We start from the raw sequence: 10284 nt of genomic DNA, 5'->3' as shown, positions 1-10284 counted from the left end.
CACTGTGAAACAATGGTCTCTTGCCTCTTAGGTAGGTCCAGAATTTTTCCCGGACTCCCTACTGGCTAGCTGTGGCACACTAGCCCCCTTCAGGCTGTGTTCACGCAGACAACCCCAATCCTCTCCCTGGAGTCTGACCTCTGAAGCCCGAGCCTTAGCTCCCAGCCCCCACCCGCCCCGGCAGGTGAGCAGACAAGCCTCTTGGGCTGGTGAGGGCTGGTCGGCAGTGATCCTCTGTGTGGGAATCTCTCCGCTTTGCCCTCTGCATCCCTGTTGCTGCGCTCTCCTCCGTGACTCCAAAACTTCCCCTCAACCCGCGCCCCCGTCCGCCAGTGAAGGGGCTTCCTAGTGTGTAGAAACTTTTCCTCCTTCACCCAGAGGTCCAGGTCCTGTCCCAATTCTTTTGTCTCTGGTTTTTCTTTTTTCTTTTGCCCTACCCAGGTATGTGGGGAGTTTCTTGCCTTTGGGAACTCTGAGGTCTTCTGCCAGGGTTCAGTAGGTGTTCCGTAGGAGTTATTCCACATGTAGATGTGCCTCTGTGTGTGTGTTCTGCTTTTTTGGGGCAATCACAGTTTGTGTCCTTTTATTCACAAAATAAAAATTTATTGAATACATATTCTACTAGATCAGTCACCACGGTAGATACTGGCGATATGTCTGTGGATGGTGCTGAAAGTATTAAAGACCATATAGGCAGGTAATTTTGAATGTTATATGCATGTTAGAGAAAGATGCTTTTTTTCCTTCTTCAAGTCTGAGCACCAACCAAGTGAAAATAATGAGCTATAAAGTAGTAGCAGGATGTGGCTAATAATGGTGAATTGCATTGAAGAGCGTACAGAATTCTTATATAAAAATCACCATAAGTTTGAGACAAAGATGAAGAAACCTCCTGACAGAAGATTTTGCTAAGGATGTGTGTGTGTGTGCGCGCACGCACACGTGTGAGCACACGTATGCGAGCATGCATGGTCATGTATGCATGCACATATGTGTATGTAATAATGTATTTTGATAATCTGAAACTAGGTATGGGTGTATGGAATTATTCCATTTTAGTTCCTTAAACTTGGATAAATTGAAAGCTCCTTAGAAGCTAGAAAATAGTCAAGGTACATCTGAGGGGGTTCAAACAGAGCCCAAATGGTGAGAGAATAGATCAAAGGAAAACACACATATCACTCATTTCTCACCTTTTTCTTCTTGAAGGTAGAATACACAGGCTTGTATGTGTATACACAAACATATAGACTCACACACACGTGCACATACACAGAATGAAGAAGTAACTTATCTGATGCTTATAGAATTAATACTGTGGGAGAAGAACATCATCTTGAAGACCCTAAGAAAGAGAATTCTCCAAGTAATGAGGACAAGGGTTGCTGAGTGAGCAAGTGTGCAGACCGTGCCTCCCCCCGCCACCATGCATGCTTTTAGAGAATATTAGTCTGAAAAGATAGAGGAGAAAAATGTGACACTGATTTCAAGCAGTTGAAGACAAACAAATGCCTTTGGTCCATCTGACCATGACATTCTGACCTTCACTGTGAGACAGGTAGATGTCTTTCTGTCCCAGAGGATGCCTACCCAAGAGGTAGATTGTTAATAAGAAAGTGTAGAACACAGATCTGAATCCAGGCTAACTGCTCACACAGCTAGTTTCCTGGTTTCCCTCACACACAGTCCTTCAAGAAGTAGCTGTCTCAGAATCATCTCTGTCTCCTATTCAAAGATGCACAATTTTAAGAAGGTAATTAGAATGCGAACTAAGCAAAAATATCACAACAAAAGAGAAAGCCAGTATGATGGGGGGGGAGGAATCTGATGAGGAATGTAAGCCTGTCTTTCAAGAAGCAGAACAAAATAAAATCATGTTCTCAGAAAGGAATGGTGAATACAGATTGTGGTAAATATGTTGATAATTCTAAACTAATATTGGCTGTACAAATAGTAATAATTTCAAATATAGAGATTAAAATAAATTAGATATAATTAAATACTAGGCCACAAGGCTATATAAATTGGGATCGGGTGATCCAGATTTCTTAAGTTGCTTGTATTGTCTAGGAGGAAGTATAGATATAGATAACTAGACTTTTCAAGAATTCATGTTAAATTTTTAGATATAACCACTAAGATAATAGAGGGTGTATCTTTCTACAAGTAGAAAGAGAAAAACAAATGAAAAAAGCCCCAGAAAACCAGCAACAACACTTGATTAATTAGGAAGAGGGTCCAATGGTGACAGGTAAAACATAGGAAATGGTACAAATATAAACATTCTCTAAGATGGTAGGAATGAAAAAGTGTATTTCAGAAATCCATAAATGTAAATGGACTGAATATATTATATAAAATCTCTGGATTGTTACATTGTTTTTATAAGGGGGGAAAAACCAAAGAGACATACCAGAAACACAAGGATAAGTATTGTTTAAAATTAAAAGGATGGAAAAAGATATCCCAGGCAAATATTAATAGTAAGAACAGCAACAACAGAAACCTGGTGTGGTTATATTTAAAACAGGCTTACCGGCAAAAACAACCACAAATCAATCAACCAAACAACCCCACCCCCCAAAAAAATGTCTGGAGGTGAAGAGGAGCATTTTAAAGAAGTAAAAGATTCAATTTACCCGATGGATATCTCAGATATGTACTAAAAATAATTCCTTCAAAATTTATAACACAACACATTACAGTTCTATCAATACAAGAGAAACTGACAAATCCACCTTCATAATGGAAGGATTTAATAAAAATCCCACATGATTTATAGATCAATTAGACAAAAATATCATTAGGCATATAAAAAACTGAAAAAAATTAACAGGCTTGATGTAATGAACATATATAGAATATTGCATTCAGTAAATGGAAATTACATATTCTTTTCAAGGACATGTATAACTTAAGAAAACTGATGGTATATTTGGCTACTTTTAACATAATTCAAAGTCAGTATGACATAGACTATTCTCTCTGACTCTCATGTAGTTAAATATTAGTAAAAAGAAGATAATTTACAAAAGAACTCATGTTTTCAACTTCAAAAACATTTCTAAATAACTCAAGAAGAAAAAGAATCACAATAAAGTTGGAAAATATTTATAAATACAAAATAAAGTGGTCAAGAAAAACATTTTGTGTAAGAGAAGTTCAAAGATACACATTACCCTTATTCTGTAGCCGAAAATAATTCTTGAAAATACTACATCCAACAAAAAAATACAGGATAATAACTTAAAATGGAAAATTGAGTCATAAAAGGACTATAGCTAATGGCTGATAGCAGTTAAAATTGATTTATACCTAAATAATTATAATTCATCTTCTGCTATGATTATGGTATATCATTTTCATCAGATCATAAATTAAGAAAAAAAGGTAGTAATTTAGTTAGAAATACAATGCAATACTTTTCTATACAGGAAATGACTATTTCTTTCTAAGCTCCAAGAGAATTATACTCTGCTTTTTTGCTTACTTAAAGAAGGCTTCCTCACAACCAAAACAATTCCAGCTCCAACAGAAAATAACGTGAAATCAGGGCCTGAAGTTTCATCCTGGCAACATATGAGCTTGTTCATTCCATCTGTGAACTCACCTACTTAATATGATCCTTTTCTGTAGGAGCTGGATGAAGAAAGCTACCTTGTTTTATTTTCCCGGCTCAGTCACAATACTCTTTTCCTTATGCTCATTTCACAGACTTGCTTTGTATGTTGTGTAAATGGCAGTATGAGTAATACGTCATGGAAAGAACCCTTGAGTTGGAATAAGAAAACCTTGATTCGAATCCAAGCTCTTGATGCTATTAATGATGTAGATGATGTTATTTATAACGTAGGCAACGTGCTCTTGAACCCTTCTCTGTCTGTTACTAGATATACAATATTGCAATTAGATAATTAGATAATTAATTTTGAAAGTTTAATGGTATCACATGTATATTATGATTATTTTTTTTTAAAGTGAGGCCTATCATTTCTATCTTCAAACTCAAGTATCAGAAATGTAATTGTTTGCCAGGTAAGAATGTAAGGGGACAGTTGGGTCCCATACCCTGTTTATATTGGTCTTCATGAGCTGCCAGTACAGAGATAGGCAGACAGAACAGGGCAGGAGCCCAGTATGGAGTAACAGAACAGAAAGAAAGCAGCTGCTTCCTCAGCAGGAACTCTTGTCAGTTTGGAGCCCATTTGTTAAGAGTATCCACCCTTCATTTAATAAGAATTCCTTTCTGGAGTCATCAGCAGCACACAGTGTATAGACTACAGGCACTGGCTCAAGACATTGAAGAAAATGTGCACAAAGAAAAAATCTCCCAGCAGACATGACTAATTGGCCCAAGACTAGGACAGCCATGAAAGTGAGCAGTTAAGAGATGATATAAAGGAAATGATCTCAGTGCAGTCGGTAGGGTCAGTCGGAGAGAGAGAGGGAAGGAGAGGGGAAGAGAAGGCATAATCAAGGTGCAGTCAGTTCTTCAGGAAAGGTCTGTCTTCTGGAAAATATTTACAAACCTACTGAGAATTGAAACTCATCTACCATTTAAGTTTTGCAATATAATTAAAGAGCTACTTCACTTCAGCAATACATTTGAATTCAAACATTCTCCTATGTATTCAGTTAAGTATAGAAAGTTTGTTTCAGTCTCTTACCTGAAGCATACATCTTCCTGAAACGAAACATGATCTCATTTCTTTCCAAGAGTGAAATATGCTCATACAAGCTACAACACTCCTATTTTAAAGGAGCGTTATGCTTCTACTGGAAGTTTTTATTCCTGTTTGGCAGGTTGGACATGTTTAGGAATCTGTTTTCATCAAACCTTGGAGGGTTATGTGGAAAAAAGGAGTTTACATAATAAATACAGGGTTTAAGCCAAAAACCTAACAATGAATTAGCTTCCCTGTGCTAAACAGATTTTGTGCCAGAAGACATTGAACATCAATATGCAAACAAAAATATGTATTTGAAAAAAACTGTGTAGGGTGAACATATCTCCCCTCAAAGTACTTTTGCTCATGTTATCATGCCTTTGAATGTGGGAGTGGATGGGGACCGGGGGATCAGTGGTTTCAGTTCGAAGAAGCAGAGTTGAGCCCTTGAAAATGCTACTGTAGCCCTTCTGTGAGTTTAACTGCTTAGTTATTTTCTTAATTAGGATTTAATATGTTCATTTTTTTTCTAATTTAGGAAAATGTCAATTTTTTTTGGTTCAAGCTCAGAATCCGTAGTAAATTTCAACTTAAAAATAATTTTTAGGTGACTTCCCTGGTGGTCCAGTGGTTGGGACTTTGCCTTCTGGTGCAGGAGGTATGGGTTCAATCCCTGGTCGGGGAACTAGGATCCCACATGCCTCGTGACCAAAAAGCCAAAACCTAAAACAGAAGCAATATTGTAACAAATTCAATAAAGACTTTAAAAATGGTCCACATCAAAAAAAGTCTTAAAAATAATTTTTATTATCTAAACATATTTGAAAGAAATAGAAATAAAAAGGAATATTTACAAGGTTAGCAAGAAAGCAGATGTGGATAGTTTGCTGTTGTTTTGGTATGTTGCTGTTGAAAATGAACAATGTGTGGAGATATGGGGGCAACACACAAAATTATCTAGTTGGATCCAGGAACTAGGTTCAGCCAGAAGCGTGTTTGCTTCACTGGGGAAAGTTTTAGGAACCAAAAATATATCAGGTAACTTTTTTGTTACTAAGATGAATAATAGGATCCTCATCCTTTTCTCTTTTTCCTTCCTTTTAATTTTATATTAGTGGGTTTTTTTAAAGATTGATATCTTGAATGGAAGGATAGACAACAGAAAATTAAAAATTACATTCACTTTCAGAGCTGCTTAGGAAAAGCTATTTATAACATGAAAGTCACAAAATTGTACATTCCCCCTTGCACTCCTTTCCTTATAGTGCAACACAGGTGTGAGAGGTCAAGACAGAGTGGAAGCTTAAGTAGAAATGGACAGTGGTGATACATGGAAATGTTTGCACCTTTATATTTTAATAATAGCCTAGATTGTAATTCTTAACTTTGGAACTCTGGAGAGGTAGAGGGGCTTAAAAATCACTTTACATGTAGTGATTTTTTTTCAATACATTTATGCTAAACATTTAGTCTCTCTTTAAGTTAATTCCTAAACTATACCACTAATTTTTAAGAAAATAAACCCTTGAAAAATCGGAAATTTTTGTACCTACATATCTCTTATGGTAGACTCATGTGCATTTTGGAGGAGAAACTAAGATAGCTGGACTGTTTGAAAAGGGACAATCTAATCTTGGCAAAACTGAAAGGTTAGCGTTAACACAGTTTGATAGTCATTATTTAACAAGAAAAGGTACCAACATGTTCCTTGTACTTCAATTTCTTTGAAAATATGCCCTTCAATACCATCTATTTCCTTACTTAATATGTATGCATACCTATTTTAGTAGATCTTTTAATTAAAAATAAAATCAGACGGACAACTATGTCATTTCTACAATTTATTTTTCCATGACTTTGTTCTATGCCTACTACTTAAACAAGTAAAGCCTTCTCTTCTACATAGTAGTCTACTCATTTTCTAGACAAACATTTAAGACAAAGTGATCAGCCTTCAAAACTGAAATAGCACATCTTTCGGGAAAAAAAGACAATCTTTACAGTGTCAGTTTATTTCATTTTCTCGGTGTTGTGTTAACATTACTTTAGGTTATTTTGTCTATGCCTTTTGTTTTGAGGCAAAGTTTAAAAAATGTTAGAAACAAGAGTTTTAAGTGGCTTGGTGAATAGCCTCCTAAAACTTTCCTGCTTGTTGCATTAAGAAATCAGTGTCCAAGTACATATAACTGATTAAATTTATTGTTTCCCCCCCACTCTATAGTAAAGATAATTTATTTGTTCTAAATGACTTAATTTTCAGAAAGTTCATTCCAAGATAATTTCTGTAAGTGTCCTTGCTGGTCAGTCTGCAGTCTTGCCTCAGACCTGAGAAAGAATCTTCAACAGTGACCTTACCAGCAGGATAAAATTTAACAGTCATCTTGAAAATTGACTACGAAGAGTTATGATCCACAGCCGTGAGACTAGCTACATGTGTGTTTTATATATGCTCAGCATTTTCCTTACCCCTCATTATCTTCCTAATATTATTTGTATAAACCGTTTTGAAAGTAGGACCTCACTTATTAAGTCAAGAATTCTTAAAATGTATCTAGTGGGTGCTTAGCAGTGCTTGGTGCTGGGTATAGTGTGATGAACAAGACTGGCAAGGTCCCTGCTATCATGGAGGGTATAGTACAACTTTCTACCCCTCACTTTGTTTCCTAGTAGAGTGACCTGAATCTAGCTAGCACCTCTTTGAAAAACAAATAAAGGCAGTTGCAGATATGATAAAGTTATTTGCATATTCCTATTTCAAATATTAGGAAACTGACAAATAAAGGGAAATGTCTATTAAGTTTTTTTGAAATTAAATGCTAGCTACATTGCTACTATATTAAAAGTAAGTTGCTTATCTTTCATTCACTTTAACTTGGGAGAAGGGAAAAAGTGAATTAATAGAACATGAAGTCTTTATAAAGATAGAACTTTCAGACCTTTAAAAATAGTATTTGCTTAAAGTCTAGTATAAAGGACTGAGAAATTGATATTGATATGTCCAAACCTTACACAAGCTGAGTTTCTTGACATTTTTTTGGAGAAATTAATCCAATTATTTTATTTTAAATGATGATTCAGTTACTAAAGAATAGACACAGACGAAAGGTTCATTGAGAGTATTCAGTTGGAATAAAATAACACTTTAACAATATCTGCTCTGCTGGAGTGCCTGTTGTTGATTAATAGCACCGGTGGTGCCGTGGATTGATTCATTAAACAGCATTCCAACCTTCTTCTTCGTGTGTGTGTCTGTCTGAAGTTTCTGAAAAGCTTAAAGTGATACTTCCCATCTGCCTTTGCAGCCAAGAGTCAGGAAGAGAATTAGGTTCTACCAATAAAATGTATTTGCACAGATTTTAGAAGGTGGAAGCAAAGAATATTGGCATTGCTTTGGATTTTTTTTTTCTTCTAGCAAGATCTTGGTTTCTAAAGCAATACTCCAGTGTACATTATCCACTTCCCTCCATGTTGAGAGGCAGCTGTTGCAAAAGTAGTGATGACAGCTAGTTCCCAGCTTTCTGATTATGGAATTGCTTTTAAAGTGGAATGTTCGTACTCTGTTGTTCCAGTGGTGGCCTCAGTCCCTGGATGTGTCAGTTCTGTAGTGTTGTGTTCCAGTCCAGAGCCCACAACTTTGGCTCTTCCTGCTATTAATTTTGAAAGTACTTTATTCTCTGTATTAAATCTTTCTTCCCTGCTTTAAATATTTAGATTTGTTTTTGAATAACACAATAGTGTGTCAGACTGTGAGTTGTTGCCCAATATCTGGTCACCTCTTTCTAATAGAGTTTCAACTGGTCACATATACAGTTAAAGACTGCCTTTCTCAGCCTCCCTTATTGAAAGGTATGACCATGTGTCTGTTTTTTAGATAATAGAATTTAAACAGATATTATATTTGGTACTTCTGGGTTTTGTCCTTAAAATGACAGATCATACAATACTCTGATACTTTCTAGTTGCTATGAGAGGGCAAAAGTTGAATACCTTCCCTGAATCTAGGGACAGAAGTCACATGTTGAAAGTGTAGAGTGTTCTGCCAGTAATGAACCACCTACCTTTGAATTACTTTATGAGACACACATTTCTATCCTGTTTAAAATGCTGGATTTTAGACTCTCTCTTGCTTTTAAAAAATAACATCTTATTCTTAAATAAAACATAATTTGGTTATTAGAAGTGGAATTATACCAAAATAATTAAAAAAATGAGGCATTGGTCTAAGAGTTGGGTAGTAGGTGGCAAGAATACCAATATTGCAGGCTGGAAAGCCAGTGATCCTTCTTATGTCATGATAAAACATTTGGTAAAACTCACTTGTAATCCTTAAGAAGGTAGACTACTTGACAAAAGAACATGTAACCTCTGTGAATTGTTTGAGAATCTCAGAACGTTAAAAAAGCACAGAATGTTTATATATGTTGGCTCTTTCTTGTCGTGCAAAGTTCTGTGACAAGATGTACTTGGGCTGGTTATAAGACGTGATTTTAAAGAAGCATCTTTACTAGTAAATAACCTCTGGTGTCCTCAAGTGCCTACATTAAAACATCTCTGTTAATTGGGGTCCATTCTAGTTTCAAAGGTTAGATTAAGGGTGATGCTTTCTTAACTCAGATAATATTTTCAGAGAGCATCAAAGTAGACACTACTAAATTCAGGGAAAGCAAAAATGTTCTGAACAAAGAAACCAGAAAATATAAGAGGATAGTCTGTAAGCATAGGAACATTCTCTAGATTAGATCTGTGGTTATGGTTATGTGCCTGTGGATCTGACTGTCAGTAGAACAAAAGCATACTGAGATTTTTAGGAATTGTATTGATCTGCAAAAACCAATGCACGTTTGACCTTTAAAGCAAATCTAGAAGCCTCCCAACTGGCCTTGCAGAATATAGCCCAGAAATCTGTACAGCCTCCAAGGAGAGAATAGAGTGCAATTCTCCCTTAAAGAGATAATTATAAGGTATTCAGACACTTTCAAGAGAGAAAGGGACACATATTTAGAACAAGTAATTTATTCATTCAATATTGATATTACACCAGGACAATGCATATAAATCAGAACTGTCACAAGCAAACCAGTCCTTATGGTAATAGAAATAATGGACAAAGAAAAACATCCCAAAGTAAAGAAAACAGGAACTGTAAATGACAAGGGACAAAGAAATTTCTTCCAGATAATATAATCAGGACCTAGTCAAGGAAATTATTTCACTGCCAGAGCAGGGAATGTTTAAAATTCATATCTGGTAGGATTTGATCATTGCTTTGAAAAATGACAGCTGTTATTTTCCTATTCCATGTTTTAGGAAGGCAGCTGTGCTCACCACTATACTTCCAACACTGTACTGTTCCTTTTTTTTTTTTTTCGAATGGGACTTTATAATATTGGGTGTATGTGTGTGTAGAGGGGGTATGTAAGTGGGAAGAAGTGCACACCTGGATTTTTGGTGGCGGGTTGCAAGTTGTGTCACAGTGTCTTTTTCCGCTCCCATAGTAAATGGCCAGCCAGTCAAAGGCCACATTTCCCAGACTCCATTTCAGTGAGATGTGGGCAAGTTACTGGTTCTACTCAATGAAATGTGAAATATGTGATTCTTCCAGTTGTGCCCATAAAAG

General features: G+C 36.2%; 1 protein-coding gene across 5 annotated transcripts in view; it reads right to left on the bottom strand.

Moving 5' to 3' along the window:
- Positions 1-10284, bottom strand: part of PIK3C2G (phosphatidylinositol-4-phosphate 3-kinase catalytic subunit type 2 gamma) — a 373466-nt gene that overhangs the window by 352408 nt on the left and 10774 nt on the right. Inside the window, exons 2-3 of one of the 5 annotated variants that reach the window (XM_069541180.1) lie at positions 4668-5390; positions 3611-3770 (exon numbers count right to left, since the gene is read on the bottom strand). The exons of 3 other annotated variants lie outside the window; for them this stretch is intronic. The gene's annotated coding sequence lies outside the window, so the exon portion shown is untranslated. The remainder of the gene's footprint in view (positions 1-3610; positions 3771-4667; positions 5391-10284) is intronic. One more of the 5 variants, XM_060024362.1, reaches the window with a different exon arrangement.

The sequence above is a fragment of the Delphinus delphis genome, chromosome 11 (assembly GCF_949987515.2).
Source record: "Delphinus delphis chromosome 11, mDelDel1.2, whole genome shotgun sequence".
NCBI lineage: Eukaryota > Metazoa > Chordata > Mammalia > Artiodactyla > Delphinidae > Delphinus > Delphinus delphis.
Note: the sequence above shows the minus strand (reverse complement) of the source record. Positions and strands in the feature narration are given on the sequence as shown.